The 17,253-nt window shown below is 35.2% G+C and overlaps 1 long non-coding RNA gene across 1 annotated transcript in view; it reads left to right on the forward strand.

Moving 5' to 3' along the window:
- The first annotated feature begins 14,358 nt into the window (after positions 1 to 14,358).
- LOC123648418 overlaps positions 14,359 to 17,253 on the forward strand; it is an 80,702-nt gene continuing 77,807 nt past the window's right edge. Inside the window, exon 1 of the long non-coding RNA XR_006738624.1 lies at positions 14,359 to 14,370. This is a non-coding gene — a long non-coding RNA (uncharacterized LOC123648418). The remainder of the gene's footprint in view (positions 14,371 to 17,253) is intronic.

Here is a 17,253-nt window from a genome sequence, read left to right on the forward strand (position 1 = left end):
CTATATGCACATGCCACCATGCTCAGCTAATTTTTATTCTTGTAGAGAAAGGGGTCTCACTTTGTTGCCCAGGCTGATCTGGACCTCCTGGCCTCAAGAAATCCTCCTGCCTGGGCCTCCCAAAGTGCTGGGATTACAGGCGGGAGCCACTGCACCCAGTCACTGTTTAATTATCAATACTATAACAGTAACAGTAAGGAGAGCTCTTGTCCTTGACTTGGGATTGTGTTCTGTGTCAAATTAACCCTTTTTCTTCATTCGCTTGGGGCAGAGACCTAATTCTTGGACTACTTTTATGCCAAGATGAAAAATAATTTTGTTATTTTGCTTAGAAACCTAAGGCTGGATGGCTGCACTAAGATTCTACATAATCAGTGGAGGACAAGCTTTTCAAGCTAGAGTACGTTCCCTGTGAGCATTTGGAGCTTCCTTCAGTGAAGATTCTTAAAACAAGATCCTAATCTGACCACTAAAGACCTGAGGCATAATGTCGATTCATTATTTTAGAAAACAAAGGAGACTGTGTGGGCAAAATAAATAAATAAACAAAATCCCTATTTACTCATTACTTAAGAGTTAGAATTTAGGTAACAAACTGCTGCCATTTTCACTTGTTTTTGAATGTTGAGTTTGTTGAATTTTAGTTAGTGCATTTCTAAATTAAGTAAAATTTTAAATTAAACAGAACCAACCTAAAGACAGGATCTCCCATTATCAAAGTCTAAAACAAAACTGTTTGTAAGATTTAAAAAAATTATAACTAAGCAAAGCCAGGGGGAAAAAGTGACTAGTTATCTTTTGGTAAATAAGAAAGGGAAATGAAATACAGACAGCAAGGAAACCACATATTTGGTAAAGATAGAAACCCCAGATTTTTTTTTTTTTTTTAAATAAAGCAACTTCCAGATTTAGCAATATAAAGTATAATTAGTTTTGGTACTTTGGAACATTTTATTGATAAACACTACCCTTTTAGGCCTACTGAAAATACACACGGCTGTATCTACATGACAGCAGATAAATGTTTTAGGAAGAAATTAATTGTAGTATAAAGTTTTGGGAGCCAGTTTCATTTTCATCATTTTGCTGTCTTAAAAGTATTTGCTTCTGTCGTTTGGAGAGGATCTGTTTTGTTTTTTTTTTTTCCTGATTGAACTGTTTTTATTACAAAATGAATCTTCCAGAGCTACCTCGACTGAGGGAGGTTGAGTGACTGTCAGGCAAAATGAAAAATTTGTGGCTGACATTATGTTGGAGGAGGGGAAAGAGAAAGCTGTGTACCCCAACTTCCATCAGGAACAAGCAGAAGCTGGAAATAAAAAATTGAGTTCAGAGGGGTTGAAGGGAAGGTGGAATGTTTTCTCAGACAGGGGCCTCCCTACAAGAGTCCAGTGAAGTGGGGGATGGAGCAAACGGAGGGCGCTCCGATCCCCCCATCCCCCACCCCCACCCCGCCACCCGCCTTTCATCCAAGTAGCTGCAAGACTAAGAACCTGAGCCCCAGCATTTTCCTCTTTGGTAGAGAGAAGTGGGTGAGGCGTTGCTCTCAATTTTGGGAGGGTGTGAGGTTCCGGTGGAGGGGTTGTACACTTAGGTAAGAACAGGGACAGAAGGTCATGGCTGTCCCTCTCGAGTACATTTTCCAAAAATGACACCATTTTAAGACCCGTTACCTAAATCATCACTTAATTTTTTTTGTAAAGTTTTATTTCTAGAACTATTGTCTAGATATTTAAGTTAGTAAAAGTAACATGCTTTTGTTTGGTAAATAACCAAGGGAAATGAAATACAGACAGCAAGAAAACCACATATTTGGTAAAGATAGAAACACCGGTGAAAGAATCTCCAACTAGTAGATATTTTATGGTTTTTCGTAATAAAATGACATATATAGAGTGTGAAGGCCATGTGTTTTAAATTGGACAATATTTTGAAACAAATCAGTGTTTGTCTCAGCAGATGTGTGTGCTGTATGCTGTTGAGTATTATTCTGGATTTATTTTCTGACAAAAGTGTATTTCCTGGAAAGTGTTTCTTATAGGAAAATAAACAACTTTTTCGCTTTCACTCTTTAGACTTTTATATTGCTGAAGAATGCTAAATCTACCCAGTATGCAAGTGAGATGTGGAATGACCAATGCCTGATAACCTGTGCTTTAATTAACTTCACAAATAGTGTCTCCCATAATTTTCATATGGAGAGGAAAGAGAAATTCAAAATATTCATGAGGCTTACATATTGTGTAATTATTACATTTTCAGATGACTAGAAACAGAAAGAAGAGAAGTAGCCCTGGAAGTTAGGAAATCTAGATCATATTTCTGCTTCTGAAATTAATAATTGTGTGGCTTAGGGATAATATTTAGACAAAGGGATAAAGACCTTTTGGCTCTAAAATTCTCTAACTCATGAGACTCAGACTAAAGAAATACGTACTGTATTGACAGTACACTATGGCAATGGTAGGAATGGATGGTATTTAACACAGAAAGCCTGACCTTGTTACTTATTTCTTAGAAACATGGAATGATGGAACTGAAAGGCCTATTTTATACCAAACTCTATTTTCATTTTTGTCCCCTGTAATGGCACATGAAGCAACTATGGTCCATTAAAGGAAAACTACTTTCCTTGGATTGTCCAGTTAATGAATGACAGAACCTTTAGGAGCCATGTGTCATAGCTTTCTAATATTCTTTTCGTGATATTAAAATTTTTCAGGAAACAGTATAAAATTTTGTTGTTTTTAAAGAAACATAATGAGTAATATAGTGAGTAAATAAATGGAAATGTGGATACAAGGGAACTCTAACTAAATATATTTTTTAAGTCATGTTAAGTTTTTTCATAAAAAGATGTTGACATAAATCTAGGTATTTTAGGATAGGAAGGGGTTGGAAGTCAAGTCCACAGTACCTGATTAAAATAAACCAAAAGTAGGTATCGCTGATGAGATGAGCCTGCCCTGTCTGATTATTTGTTTACATTTGTAATATTTGGTAGTCCTCAATGACACTGGAGTCATCAAAAGTTGAAAGTTCTCAGCCAATAGGAATTAATTGACAATAAATTATCAAAAACTGTACAAATGAAAAGAAAAATTATATGATTCCCAGGAATTTATCCCAAAGAAAAAAATCCTTAGCTCTCCCTTTATCTGTGTGAAAAGATGACTGAATTTTTAATATCAATCTTCACTCTTGAACTAACTCAATTTCATCACTGCCTATTTTGGTCCTGTCATCTTCTGGGAATAATTCTTCAAGTAGACGAGTTTGCTTTTACCATAACTCATGATATATTTTTGTGATGGTTGATTTTATGTCTCAGGTTGATTAGGCCATGAGTTACCCAGGTATTTGGTCAAAGGTTATTCTGGGTGTGTCAGTGAGAGTGTTTGTGGATGAGATTAAATCAGTAGACTGAGTAAAGAGGACTGCCCTCTCTAATGTGGGTGGGCCTCATCTAATCCATTGAAGGCATGAATAAAACATAAAGTCTCACCCTCCCATGAATAAGAGGGAACTCCTGCCTGACTGGGTGAGCTGGGACATTATTCTTTTCCTGCCTTCAAACTCAAACTGGAAAATCAGCTCCTCTTGGGTGGCAAGCCTTTGACTTTCAGACTGAAACTTACACTGTTGGCTCTGTGGATTCTCAGGCCTTCAGACTTGGATTGAAACTACACCACTGGCTCTCTTGGTCTCCAGCTTTCTGACTACAGATTTTGGGGCTTCTCAGCTTCCGTAATCCTTGTGAGCCCATTCCTTATAATCCTCTCTCTCTCTCTCTCTTTCTCTCTCTCTCTATATATAATTGGTTTATTGTCTGGAGAACCCTGACTAATACGACTTCTTTTTTTGTTTTTTTTGTTTTTTTTGAGAAAACTTACTGTAGGCTTTTTAGAAAATCTTAGTCTAATAATTTCTCTTTGTCCATATTTTTTATTAATATGATTATACATTAATCTATATGCTTCCCCCAGAATGGTCTCTTGTTTCCTTTTTAACCATGCTTAGAGTATCCGTACCTTGAATTTTAACCAACACTGATCTCATTCCCATTTAAGTGGCTCTGCAGTTAGATGGAAATAAACCTGGTTTTCACTTTATGAATTTTCCAATTCTGTTTTTATAAATTATGTAGTAATTAATTTTAACAGCACCATATTACACGCTTCTTGTGTTAGTCTATATGAAAAGTGTCTTCTGGAATTTTGCAATGCAGAGGGATTTATAGCAGACACTATTTTGCTGCTTATCCAAAAACTACTACCAGCTTTTTCCTTTGTGACAGAATCTCTAATTTATTTAGTGGACCCACCCTTCTCCTTACGGCCATATAACTCACTGAGCCAAATATAATATATTTGCTTTGCTGGTGATTGGCCTTAGGATGGACATGAGACTGCGTTCTGGCATAGGAGAAGGCTTCTGGTAACTTCACTAATAAATAAAAAGAGATGTCTCTTCTCTTATGCCAGCCATTGTCATGTGTAGATATGGTCTCAGGCATTCTGGCAGAGCTTGTGACTATGAAAGGAGAAGCCTGCGGGTAGGCTGTAGTGACCATGTGGGATGATTAAATCTCTGATGGACAACCACAGACTTTCTGGCCAAAAACACAAAAAGACAGAATGACAACCTTAACCATAGGAAAGTGAGGAGCAATCCTGGAAAGATGAGAGCCAAAGAATGGGGGCCCCAGATTTTCTGTATATATTCTATACAATTCTCTGGCAGACAAAAAAAAAAAAAAAATCTGTCTAACCACTGAAACATATATCTGTGGAACAAACCCTCGCTAAAGATAAAGGAACTAAGCTGAGATCTAAGCTACTACAGAGTTTACAGTTTGAGTCCAGTCAAATTAATCAATCAGAGGAACACAACAGAATACCCAACATGTCATTTACAATGTCCAGTATACAACTGAAATTCACTTAACATGGAAAGAATCAGGAAAATGTTATCTTTTTTTAAAAGAAAGGACAATCAGCACATGCCAATACCAAGATGACCCAAAGTTGGAATTAGCATAGCAGGACTTTAAAGGAGCTATGCTCAATAAGGTATATTAAAGTAAAGAAAACTATGCTCACAATGACTAAAAAGGTAGAAATTTAAGCAGATAGATAAATACTATTTAAAAGGAAAAAAAAGAAATTCTGGAACTGAAAAATATAACATCCTCCATGAAAATTTTGCTTAATAATAGAATGGAGATTTCAAGGGAAAGAATCAGTGGAACTGAAGACTCAGTTCAGGATTGCCTGAAGAATCAGGCAATTATATATTGAAGAACAGAGAAAAAATTGAAATTAAAAAGAAATTCTGGGAACTATAGTACAATATTAAAAATTCTAATATACATGTAACTGGTGTCCCAAAAGACAGAAGAGGAGCATGTGGCAAAGAAAAAAAAAAAAGAATCAAGAAATAGTGGCCAAAATTTTCCCAACTATGTGAAAGGTACAAATTCATGGATTTACAGAAGCTCAGTGACTCCCACCTTAGATGAGTAACTGACCCATATCACTTAAAGAAATTTAATTTGCTAGGGAAAATAAACTAAATAAACTAAAGACCAAGATGATGTCAATGATGAATTCTAAGAAATATTGATGAAAAAATAACCCTAATATTACAGAAAATATTTCATTGAAAAGAGGACCAGTTGCTCCCTAACTTATGTTATGAGACTAAGAGAATGTCTAACAAAGACATTCCAAAAGAAATAAAGACCAATATCACTCAGGAATATAAACACAAAAACCCAAAAATCTCAAAAAAACCTAACAAAATATTAATCTATGGAGTCATGCAAATTATAAAAAGCATATCAAATCTTGACTAAGTGAAATTTATCCCAAGGAATGCCCACCTGTTTTTAATATTTAAAATAAATAAATGTAAATCACCATTTTAATAGGATAGAAAAGAAAAGTCAATTTCAAGAAATACAGAAAGGGCATTTGAGAAAATTCAGCACCCATTTACAATAAAAATCATCAGTAACTAAGAATAGAAAGGAATTTTCTTAATCTAATAAAGGATATATATAAAAATTAATAGCTAGCATCATATATAATGGTAAATTGTTGAATATTTACCCCAGATATTGGAATAATGCAAATATGTACATAGTCACCACTTCTATTCAATATTGAATCCTAGCCACTAGACCACCAGAGAGGGGTACACTTCTATTCAATACTGGATTGTAGATGTTAGGCAATGAAATCATAAATTAAATTCTTCTCACTTTTAATTGATCTAACAAGTAGTAGTTTATTTAAAATAATAACAATAATAGTGACTATATTATAGTATCCAAATCTCTCAATAATCATCTTAGACATCAATGGTTTAAACAAAGCATTAAAAAACAGAGATTGTCAGAATAGATTAAAAAATAAGACCAAACTATATGTTGACTAAAAAAAATGCACCTCATGTATAAAGACACATGTAGATTAAAAAGAAAGATGGAGAAAGACATACCATGTTATACTAATAAAAAAAAAAGCAGGAGTATATTAATTTAAGACAAAGTAAATGTCAGAACAAAGAAAGTTATAAAGAGGGGCATTGCATAAAGGGGTCAATTCTCCAAAAGAACTCTATACTCCTTAATGTATATGCACCTAACACCAAAGCATCAAAATACTTGAGGCAAAAACTGATAGAACTACAAGGAGAAATAGATTAATCCACTATTATTGTGGACTTTTATATCCCTCTATCAGAAATGGACAGATCCAACAGACAGAAAAGTAAATAGTTGAACTCAACACCACCATCAGTTAACTGGATATAGTACACATTTATAGGCTACTTCATCTAAACACAGCAGAATATATATTCTTCTCAAGCTGACATGAAGCATTCACTAATTTTGACCACATTCTGGGCAATAAAACACACCTTAACAAATTTAAAAAAATAAAAATTATACAAATATCTGCTCTCAGGTTACAATGGCATTAAACTAGAAATCAAACTAAAAAGATAGCTGGAAAATTCTAAAATACTTGGAGATTAAACAACACACTTCTGAATAACACATCAGTCAAATAAGAAACCTCAAGAGAAATTTAAAAATATTTTGAAGTAAATGAAAATGAAAACACAACCTATCAAAATTTGTGAGATGCAGCAAAAGCAGCACAAAGAGAAAAATTTATGGCATTAAATGCATACAGTAAGAAAAAAAGAAAAAAACAAAATCAATTATCTAAGCTTCTACCCTAGGAAACCAGTAAAAGAAGAGCAAATTAAATCCAAAGTAAGCAGAAAAAAAGAAATAATAAGAATTAGAGCATAAGTCAGTGAAATTGAATGCAGGAAATCAATAGAGAAAATCAATGAAATCAAAAGGTAATTATTTGAAAAGATCAATAAAATTGATAAAACTCTGGCAAGCTAACTCAGAAAAAAGAGAGACATGTAAATGATTAGCATCAGAATGAAAGAAGGAACATCCCTATAGATTTCATGAAATTAAATAGATAATAAAGAAATATAATGAATAATTCTATGCCCACAAATTTGATAATCTAGGTGAAATGTACCAATTCTTTGAAAGACACCATCTGCCAATGCTCATGCAAGAAGAAATAGACAATCTGAATAGATACATATCTATTAAAGAAATTGAATCAATAATTAATAACCTTCCAAAACAGAAAGCAACAGGCTCAGATGGGTTCACTGATGAATTTTACCAAATATTTAAGCAAGAAATTATGCCAATTCCTTACACCTGAAGATAGAAGTACAGAGAATTCTTTCTAGCTTATTCCGTGAGGCCAGTATTATTCAAATACCAAACCAGATGAAGACATTACAAGACAAAAAAGTACATACAGGTATCTCTCATGAACATAGATACAAAAATCTTCAACAAAATATTAGCAAATTGAATCCAAAAATGTATAAAAAGAATCATACACAATGACCAGGGGGAATTTATCACAGGTATTTAAGGCTGATCAACATTCTAATTAATGTCACCCATCACATCAACAGGCTAAAGAGGAAAGATCACATGATCATTTCAATAGATACAGAAAATCATCTGTCAGAATCCAAAAACCATTAATCATAAAAACTCTCAGAAAACCGGGAACAGAGGGAAACTTTGACAATTTGTTAAAGAATACACACACACACACACACACACACACACACACACACACAAAATCCACAGCTAAAGAGCTACCATAATGCTTACTGATGGAAAATGCTGAAGTTTTCCCACTAAGGTTAGGAACGAGGTGAGGTTGTCCTTTGTCACCACCACTTTTAAACATCACACTGGAAGTCCTAACTAATGCAATAAGACAAGAAAAGGAAATAAAAGATATACAAACCACGAAGGATGAAATAAATCTGTTTTTGTTTCTAGATGACATGATCATCTATGTAGAAAATATGAAAAAATCAACAAAAGTGCTCTTGGAACTAATAAGTGATTATAGCAATGTTGCAGGACACAAAGTTAATATACAAAAGTCAATCACTTTCCTATATACCAGCAATGAACAAATAGAATTTGAAATTAAAATACAGTGCCATTTACATTAGCACATCTAAAAAATGAAATAATTAGGTTTAAATCTAACAAAATATGTGTAAGATCTATATGAGAAAAACTACAAAACTCTTATGAAAAGTAGCAAAGAAGAACTAAATATACGGAGAAATAATCTCTGTTCATAGATAGGAAGACTCAGTATTGTCAAGATGGCAGTTATTCCCTACTTAAACTATATATTTAAGGCAATATCCATCAAAATCTCAGCAAATTCATTTGTGGATACTCACACACTGATTCTAAAGTTTACATAGAGTGTCAAAATACCCAGAGTAGCCAACAAAATACTGAAGGAGAAGAATAATATCAGAGAACTGATATCACCCAAATTAAAGCACTGTACTATAAAGTTACAGTAATTAAGACAGTGAGGTATTGCTGAAAGAAGAGACAAATATATCAGTGAAACAAAATAGTAAGTCCAGAAATATATAAATATAGTCAACTATACTTTGACAGAGGAAGAAGGACAATACAGAGGAGAAAAGAAAGTCATTTGCTTGCTGGTGGGAATGCAAAATGGTACAGCCACTTTGGAAGACAGTTTGGCAGTTTTTTACAAAACTAAACATACTCTTACCATATGACCCAGCAATCACACTCCTTGGTATTTACCCACATGAATTGAAAACTTATGCGTGCACAAAAACCTTCACATGGATGTTTATAGAAGTTTTATTCGCAAGTGTTAAAATTTGGAAATAACCAAGATGTCATTCAGTAGATGAATGGATAAACTGTGCTACATCCAACAATGAAATAATATTCAGTGCTAAAAAGAAATGAGCTATCAAGCCATGAAAAGACATGGAAGAAACTTAAATGCACATTACTAATTGAATGAAATCAATCTAAAAGGAATACATACTACACGATTCCAGCTATATGACATTTCAGAAAAGGCAAAACTGGAGACATTAAAAAAAATAGTTGATTGCCAGGGGTTCAGGAGAAGGGACTGATGAATAGGCAGAGCACAGAGGATTTTTAGGACAGTGAAACTATTCTATACAATAGTACAGTGGTGGCTCCATGTTATTATACATTTGTCCAAACCCACAGAATGTACAACACCAAGAGTGAGCCATTATGTGAACTATCTTCTTTGGGTGATAATGACATAATCCAGGAAAAACAAATGACTTGTACCAAAGGTTGTAGCATTAAAGGTGGTGAAAAGTAGTTGTATCCTGGATACATATTAGAGTATAATTAACGTGATTTGTTCTATTTTTATACTGTATATGCAGCATGAGAGAAAGAGAATAATCAAGGATGACCCCAAGATTTTTTGTCTTGAGGAAATGGAAAAATTGAGTTTGTGTAGGAGACAGAGGAAAAGGGGAGAAGTGTGGGAGTAAAACTGCTCTTGAGTAGGCAAGAGAGAATGAGATGTAGTGTATGGGTGAAGAGACTGGAAGTATCACAAGAATGGAAAAGCAAGCACATGTACTCACCATCAAATTGGTATTAATGGATCAAGACTTACGTGCACATTTTGTGCACATATAGTAGTAACATTCATCCGGTGTTGGGTAGGTGGGAGGTGGGAAGATGGGATGGGTATATTCACACCAAATGGGTGTGGTGTGCACCGTTTGGGGGATGGACACACTTGAAGCTCTGATTTGGGTGGGGCAAAGACAATATACGAAACCTAAACATTTGTAGCCCCGTATAATATGCTGAAATAAAAATTAAAAATTAAAAATTAAAAAAATTGCAAATGGTCAGAAAAAAAGAATGGATATTTCATGTACGATGGTTGGGAGGACATGGTATGTGATACATATACTGGCAAGTGGTAAATTTTTCTCAGGTAGCTTATGAAAGTTCCCCTCTGATTGCTTCTGTTTTCTCAGTGAAATAGGAAACTAGGTTATCAACTGAATTTCTTTTTACCCTTTAAATTAAAAAATCTACACACTTTTTGACCCAGAAATTCCACTTCTGGGAATTTATACATTAGAAATAAAATACTGGCGTGTAAGGACATAGGAACAAGATTTTTAGTGTCTCATTCTTTATAGTGATCTAGAAAAGGAATCATCTTTAATATCCATCACTCATAGGGAAATGATTTAATACATTTTGGGTCATCCATGTTATTGAACAGTTTTTTCTGATTTGAAAATGAGATAAATGTGTGTGTGTATATATATTTATATTTATATATATTTATCTGGAAGGATGATCATGTAATATTAAATGGACAAGGGAAGGTAAAAAGTACTGTGTATGTGGTTATCATTTTTGATAAAAACAAATATTACCCACATATCTATATATTTGTACAAATATCAGTAGAGATGTTAACAATAAATAGTTAACAATTTTAAATTGGTTACATGAGGGAGTAGAAATAGAGGAGAATTTGTGGGAGCTTTAGATTTGTTTCCTTTATATATCTTTGGATTGCTTCAGTTGTGATAAGATACATATATTGCTTTTGAATAAATACTTATTAGAGAAAATTCATTTTTTATGAAGGTCTGGTCAGTACTTTTGGTGTAAAGATTTTAAATATATATTTGAGGAATAGTATTGATCTTACTATGTTCATAATTAGTTTAATTATGCATTGACAGGTACAGGTGAATTTAAATCCTGCTCTATATCTCACATCTATCAAATGCTTCCTGAATGTCTTACAGATTTTTAAAATACATCTTAAAAGCATTTTTATTTAAAATGTCAAATATCATTTATGCAATATTTTCATTCATAATATATTTTATCATAATGCAATTACCATCCCTGTGTACCTTATATTTTTCTTATAATTTACCTTTTAATCTAATTCATGCCATTCTGTCTTGATAGTGATGGGTGAATTTACACTCTCTTTAGCCATTATGAAATTATGTTGCTAGGTCAATTTATTGTCATCCCAGATAATTTCTGTTATACTTTACTTTTAGAATTTTTATTATATGGCTAGGTTTATGGGTTTATTTTTGTTATGATTAAGAAGTATAATATACTATTTGATTTCTAATTTTTCTTATAATTGACTTAAATATTATGCCCTTGTAAAATAATATTTAATCATAGGATCATGTAAAAAGAATTTTTTCATGGAACAGAGTTTACATACTGCTATTGTCTGAATGTTGGTGTTCCCCCAAATTGATAATTTGGAACCTAATACCCAATGTGATGGTATTAAGAAGGGGAGCCTTTGGGAAGTGATGAAGACATGAGAGTTCCGTCCTCACGAATAGGATTAGTATCCTTACAAAAGAGACTTGAGGAAACTCCTGTGCCTCATGTCTTGTGAGGATGCAGCGACAAGGTACCATCTATTAAGCAGAGAGTGAGCCCTTACCAGACACCGAATCTGCTGGCATCTTGATCTTGTACTTACCAGCCTCCAATAATTTCTGTTGTTTATAAGTTACCCAGCCTAAGGTATTTTGTTATAGCAGCCCAAACAGACTGAGACACATACATAAACTAAAATAACCTGTAATGCCACCACAATTATCAATCTTCTGCCCATATTCCCTCAGATACCTTTACTGTTTCACTGAGCCCTGACCCTAGGTTTATTGCACTTTTGCTTCCAGCAACCTGTACCTATGACTGCTCAAAATAGGATTAACTTCATCTGCCTGTGAAGAGAGCTGGAAGTGCCTGGTATTTATGTCCACTAAAGGTGACTTTTAGCTAATGATGGTCTGGTGCAGTGCAAGAGCATGGAAGCCAGCTGTCTTGTGCTGGGGCAGGATAACGCTGAAGTATAGCCTACATCTACACCACAGAGAACCCTGGTGGAGTGGAGTTGCAGCTATCCTCCAGGACAGGGGCTTTTCTTGAAATTGCATTCTTGTTTGTGTTGTTCTCTTCCCTTTCCTGCTTGTCTCACGCCCTTGCTGGTTTTTCCAGGGAGCACTTTTGTCATAAATCACTTGCACATGGATTCTTGTATCTTGAGTTTGTTTCAGGGAAACCCAATTTAAGAGAGTTACGCTCAAAATATCTGTCTATCAAATTCCCAAACTATCATAATCAACCCTTCACTCTGTAAATCTCTGCTTTTTTTGCTGGGTAACAACCAATTAAACTGTTTCAAAAGGGGATTTATGAATTAGAACCTGTTAAAGTTATAATATTTTATATAAATCTTCTGGAAATAATTTCTTATTCTACACCAATGACTTTTTTAGTTAAAATTCAAAACTCTATTTGAAAATTTAGTCAACATAATATGTTTAGAAAGAGCCAAGATCTCAGTTTTTTTCAACTCAAGTTACATTTATTACTGCTTATTTCACATTCCTAGAAATATTCTCTGGTAGAATTAATTTCTATCCCGCTATTTTTCAAAAACCAGTTTTCTTGCTGTCTTCCTTGTTCTAGGTCCTTTAAATACACTGGTTTATCCTACCCTACACCACACCTAAAACAATGACAGCCCAAAACATTAGATTCTGGTCATTACCCAGTTTTGACCCATTGTTTCTTGGTGTAGCCTTCCCTGGATTCCTGGCTGTTGTGGGTTTGACTCTCAGGTTTCTTTGGTTTGACAGCATATTTGGACACATTTCTGCAAATTGACCCTTGGCATCTCTTCTTGGAATACAATTTGGTATTTGGACTCTGGCACTATGCACCACAGATGCAAGCAAGAGGCACTCCTGCCTTCTGAGGCGGCCCCTCAAACTTGAGCCAGTTAGGCCATGCCTGTCCAGCTTTCCTTCAGAAAGAAGGATTGGAACATTGCAGTTTATTGACTTTCCAAAATTTTATTACTTACCCAGTGCTCTAAACACTGAGCTTTATGAATTTTGGACTCTTGTCTATAGTTTACAATTCTCAAATATATTATCCTTATTTTCAGCCTTATTTTTTTGTTATTGTTTGTTTCATGACTTCATCTTGAAAATATCTATAATCTATTTGAATTTATTCTAATCTTACTTCTGATTAAGAGAAGATTGTCATCAATGAAATCAGAATTAAGGCCTCCAAGTATTATTTTTAAACTGTAAGATGTACTCTTACATTTTTAGTGAAATGGGATTTGTAATCAATTTTTTGAAGATTAGTAAGAGAATAAATAACAGTTTCTACCATAAAGTAGTTTAAAGGCAATGTAAAGAGTATAATATCTGGTTCATAAATCAGAAAGTTATTTTCTTTCTCTGAACCTCAGAGCTGTACATATTTAATGAATGAATGAATGATGAATGAATTCCTGTTGGTCTTTGCTCAAGTCTTATCTCTTATCTGGAATTCTTTCTCTAGCCCCTATGACTTCATAAATTCCAAACAATATCCAGGCTCATTTCAAATTTCTAACAAAGATCCCAGAAAGATTGGCGTCGAGGTATGAGTATTACTGGTAGATGATTTTAAGCAGCACTATTACCAGAAAATATCTATTTTTTTTCAGTGATTTGTTTGAGGGTTGAGGAGTTTACATGGAGGTAAAAAACTATATTTTATTTGAAATGTTACAGATATAGCTTATGGTTCAATAGAAAGCTCTGGAAGCCAGGATACAGGGAGAACATTGAACCTTTGCAGAAGTTTGCAGACTCAGGAAAAGGGACTAAAGATCAGAGTGGAATGGTATGTCTGGATATGTGGGGTGCCAAGTCCTGAAACCAATCCAATATATCTACCCTAGAAGCATGTGAAGATCCTGGGGACTTGAAGGGCTGTGTGTGAACTGACAGGAGTATTCCACTATTTTCTGAAACAATTATGGGCTGTGGCAGGAAGAACAAAAATTCATGAATTGTTACTGGAAAGTGACTTCTCGGGTAAGTGTTACATGTCCCATCTCTCCTTGTCATTGGGTGTTACCACGATGACTGAGTTCGATCCAGTGCAATATGATAAGAAGTAATATTGCTATTCCAGACCTGGCTTGTGAAAGACCCACATAGTGTTCCTGCATGCTCTTCATGCTCTTTTCTCCTTCCTGATGCTTGCAATGGAAACCTCTCCATGGGAACTTTGGAAGCCTCATGCTGAAGATGGCAGAAACTTCATCAGTCTAGGTCTCTGTATGACTCCATGGGAGATAGCAGCCTTACCAACCTGTTATCTCACATGATCCAGAAAGGTACTTCTATTGATTTGAGTCTTACATGTTTTTGAGTCTACTTGTATTGTGAGTCTACTCTAACTAGCTCAGATGCCCAAGCTGTCCTGCTATGGGACCCCACCCACTTCCAATGGAGCTTAATAGAGTGGGATGGAACATTTCAAAGGCTACTGACATACTGTGATACTGCTAGGATTGAGAACATTAATGCTGCAAATAAAAAGGTAGGAATATGCACCTTAATGAAATCAGAGGCCTGTATACGGTAACCAGACAGCAATGATGATGAAGGCAAAGCTTGGAGTAGCAGCAGACAGTGGAGAGTTCAAGCTGATATCAGAGTGTATATAAGACCCCTTTGTTGCTGAAGAGGTGGGAAGGATCAAGACATTTGAGTTCCTGAATTTGAAGTTGAGAAGTTGGAAATAGCAATTTTAAAGTACTAATATTAATGTGGCCTGTGATGTGTCCTAGATTGGTGAGGCATGTGTGCATTGTATTACGCTATCCTGTCATGGGGCACAATGCAGGCATTCAACAAATACTGAAATCAACAGATGACTGAGAGCCATACTGATGACAACTGAAAGCATTTATTTAGAATGTCTTAGTTAAGCAGATCAGCACTTTGCAACAGAGTCTCTGCTCTTAGCCAAATCTAGGCATTCAGATCACACAATTATTTACAGATGTAGTAAAGTGTCAGAGCTTGAAGTACTCATTCAATCACTCAAGGATTCAGAAATATTCACTGAGCATCTGTTATGTCTATGGCATGGTTCTAGACAAGGGCAATACAAGTGGTGGATTAGAACAAACAAGATCTCTGTTTCCATCTGGGGCTTATTTGCCAGTAGGAAAAATAGAAAGTGTAGAAATAAGTGTGATGATAAATGTTGAAATTGGTATTAATATTTTGAGGACAATAAGTGCTCTATAATAGAGAATATTAAGAAATGTGAGAATGAGGAGTCAGACATGTGAGGAGTGTTCAAGACAATGAACACAGCAAGCACAAAAACACTGCAGCAGAAAAGTGTTTGGAAAGTTTGGGGTACTTGGAAGGCCAGTGTGGCTGGAATGTTGTGTGTAAATAGCGGATCTCCTTGATATAAGATTGCAGATGCTGTTATGGGTTAGGGCAATCAAGACCTTGTAGGTCATGGTGAAGACATTGAATTTTTATTATAAAGGTAATGGAAGAAAAGGCAGGTTTTAAGCAGAGTAGTGAGATGCTTTGAGAGGAAGTGAGGTAACCAGTGAAGAAGCTATTGCCATAAACCAAGCAAGAAATTGTGGTGACCTGGGAAGGCAATGGAAAGGTGCAGAGAAGTGAATGGAATTGAGGAATATTTTGGAGGCAGACTTAACAGGATTTATTGTGCTGACTGAAGGAAAGGGGGAAGACTAGGATTACTCTGAATTTCTCGCACTGTATTAATAATTGGGTGAATAGAGGATGACTGGGGATAGATCAGCTGGATGATAAAAAATTAAGAGGTCTTAGATATGTATTTTTTGAAGTGCTTCCCTTCCTTACATCAAAGCAGAGTTATTAAATAGACAGCAGAACACAACGATGCTATCACCACCCTTGTGCTGGTCTTTCTAGAGAGCATTTAGCTTTATGACAGCCTTCTTTGTGTATTAGCTCCATTCAAGTTTGCTTCTGCATTTAACTCAAGAGAAAAGATAGATGTCTCAGCTCTTAATTTTTAGTCCTTTGTCTCAACTATTTGATGTTCTGATTATATTCCTGTGTAACAACTATCCCAAAACTGAGTGGCTTAAAACAACAACCATCTTATTGTACTGCATTAATTCTGTGGGTGAGGAATTTAGGTAGAACTCAAATCTGCTCCTTATGGTAGCAAATGAAGTCACTCATTGGTATTCAGCCAATAGGCTGGTCTGTAGAGTCCAAGATGACTTCATTTACTTGTTTGACACCTTAGCAGGACTCTAATTCCTTCATGTGGCTTCTCTGGCATGGCAATCTCAGACTAGTCAGACTACTTCTGTGGAAGTTAGCCTTTCTCAGAGTGATAATCCCAAGAAAGCCTGGCAGATGCTGCAAGAATTTTTATGATCTAGTCTTGGAAGTCACATAACATTACTTCTGCTGTACTCTACTTGTTGAAATAGTCATAAAGCTTCTCAGACTCAAAAGGGGGAGACATAGACACTACCTCTGGATGGGAGGAGATCCAAAGAAATTATAACCATCTTTTAAAACCACCATGCTATTATAAGTATACTTCCTGTATTAGTCCACTTTGTGCTGCTATAGCAGAATACCTGAGATTGGGTAATTTATAAAGAACAGAGCTTTATTTCTTACAATTCTGGAGGCTGAGAATTCCAAAGTAGAGAGCCCTGCATGTGGCAGCATTCTTCTGCATCATTTAATGGCAGAACATGGCAGGGCAAGAGAGCACATGTAAGAGAGAGAACAAGAGATCGAACTCACAGCTTCAAGCACTTTAATAATTGGCATTAATTTATTTACCTAAACACCTCCCATTAGGCTCCACCTCCCAACACTGTTGCATTGAGAATTAAGTTTCCAACACATACTTTTTGGGAGATACCTTCA

This window comes from Lemur catta, chromosome 12 (genome assembly GCF_020740605.2).
Source record: "Lemur catta isolate mLemCat1 chromosome 12, mLemCat1.pri, whole genome shotgun sequence".
NCBI classification, from domain to species: Eukaryota; Metazoa; Chordata; class Mammalia; order Primates; family Lemuridae; genus Lemur; species Lemur catta.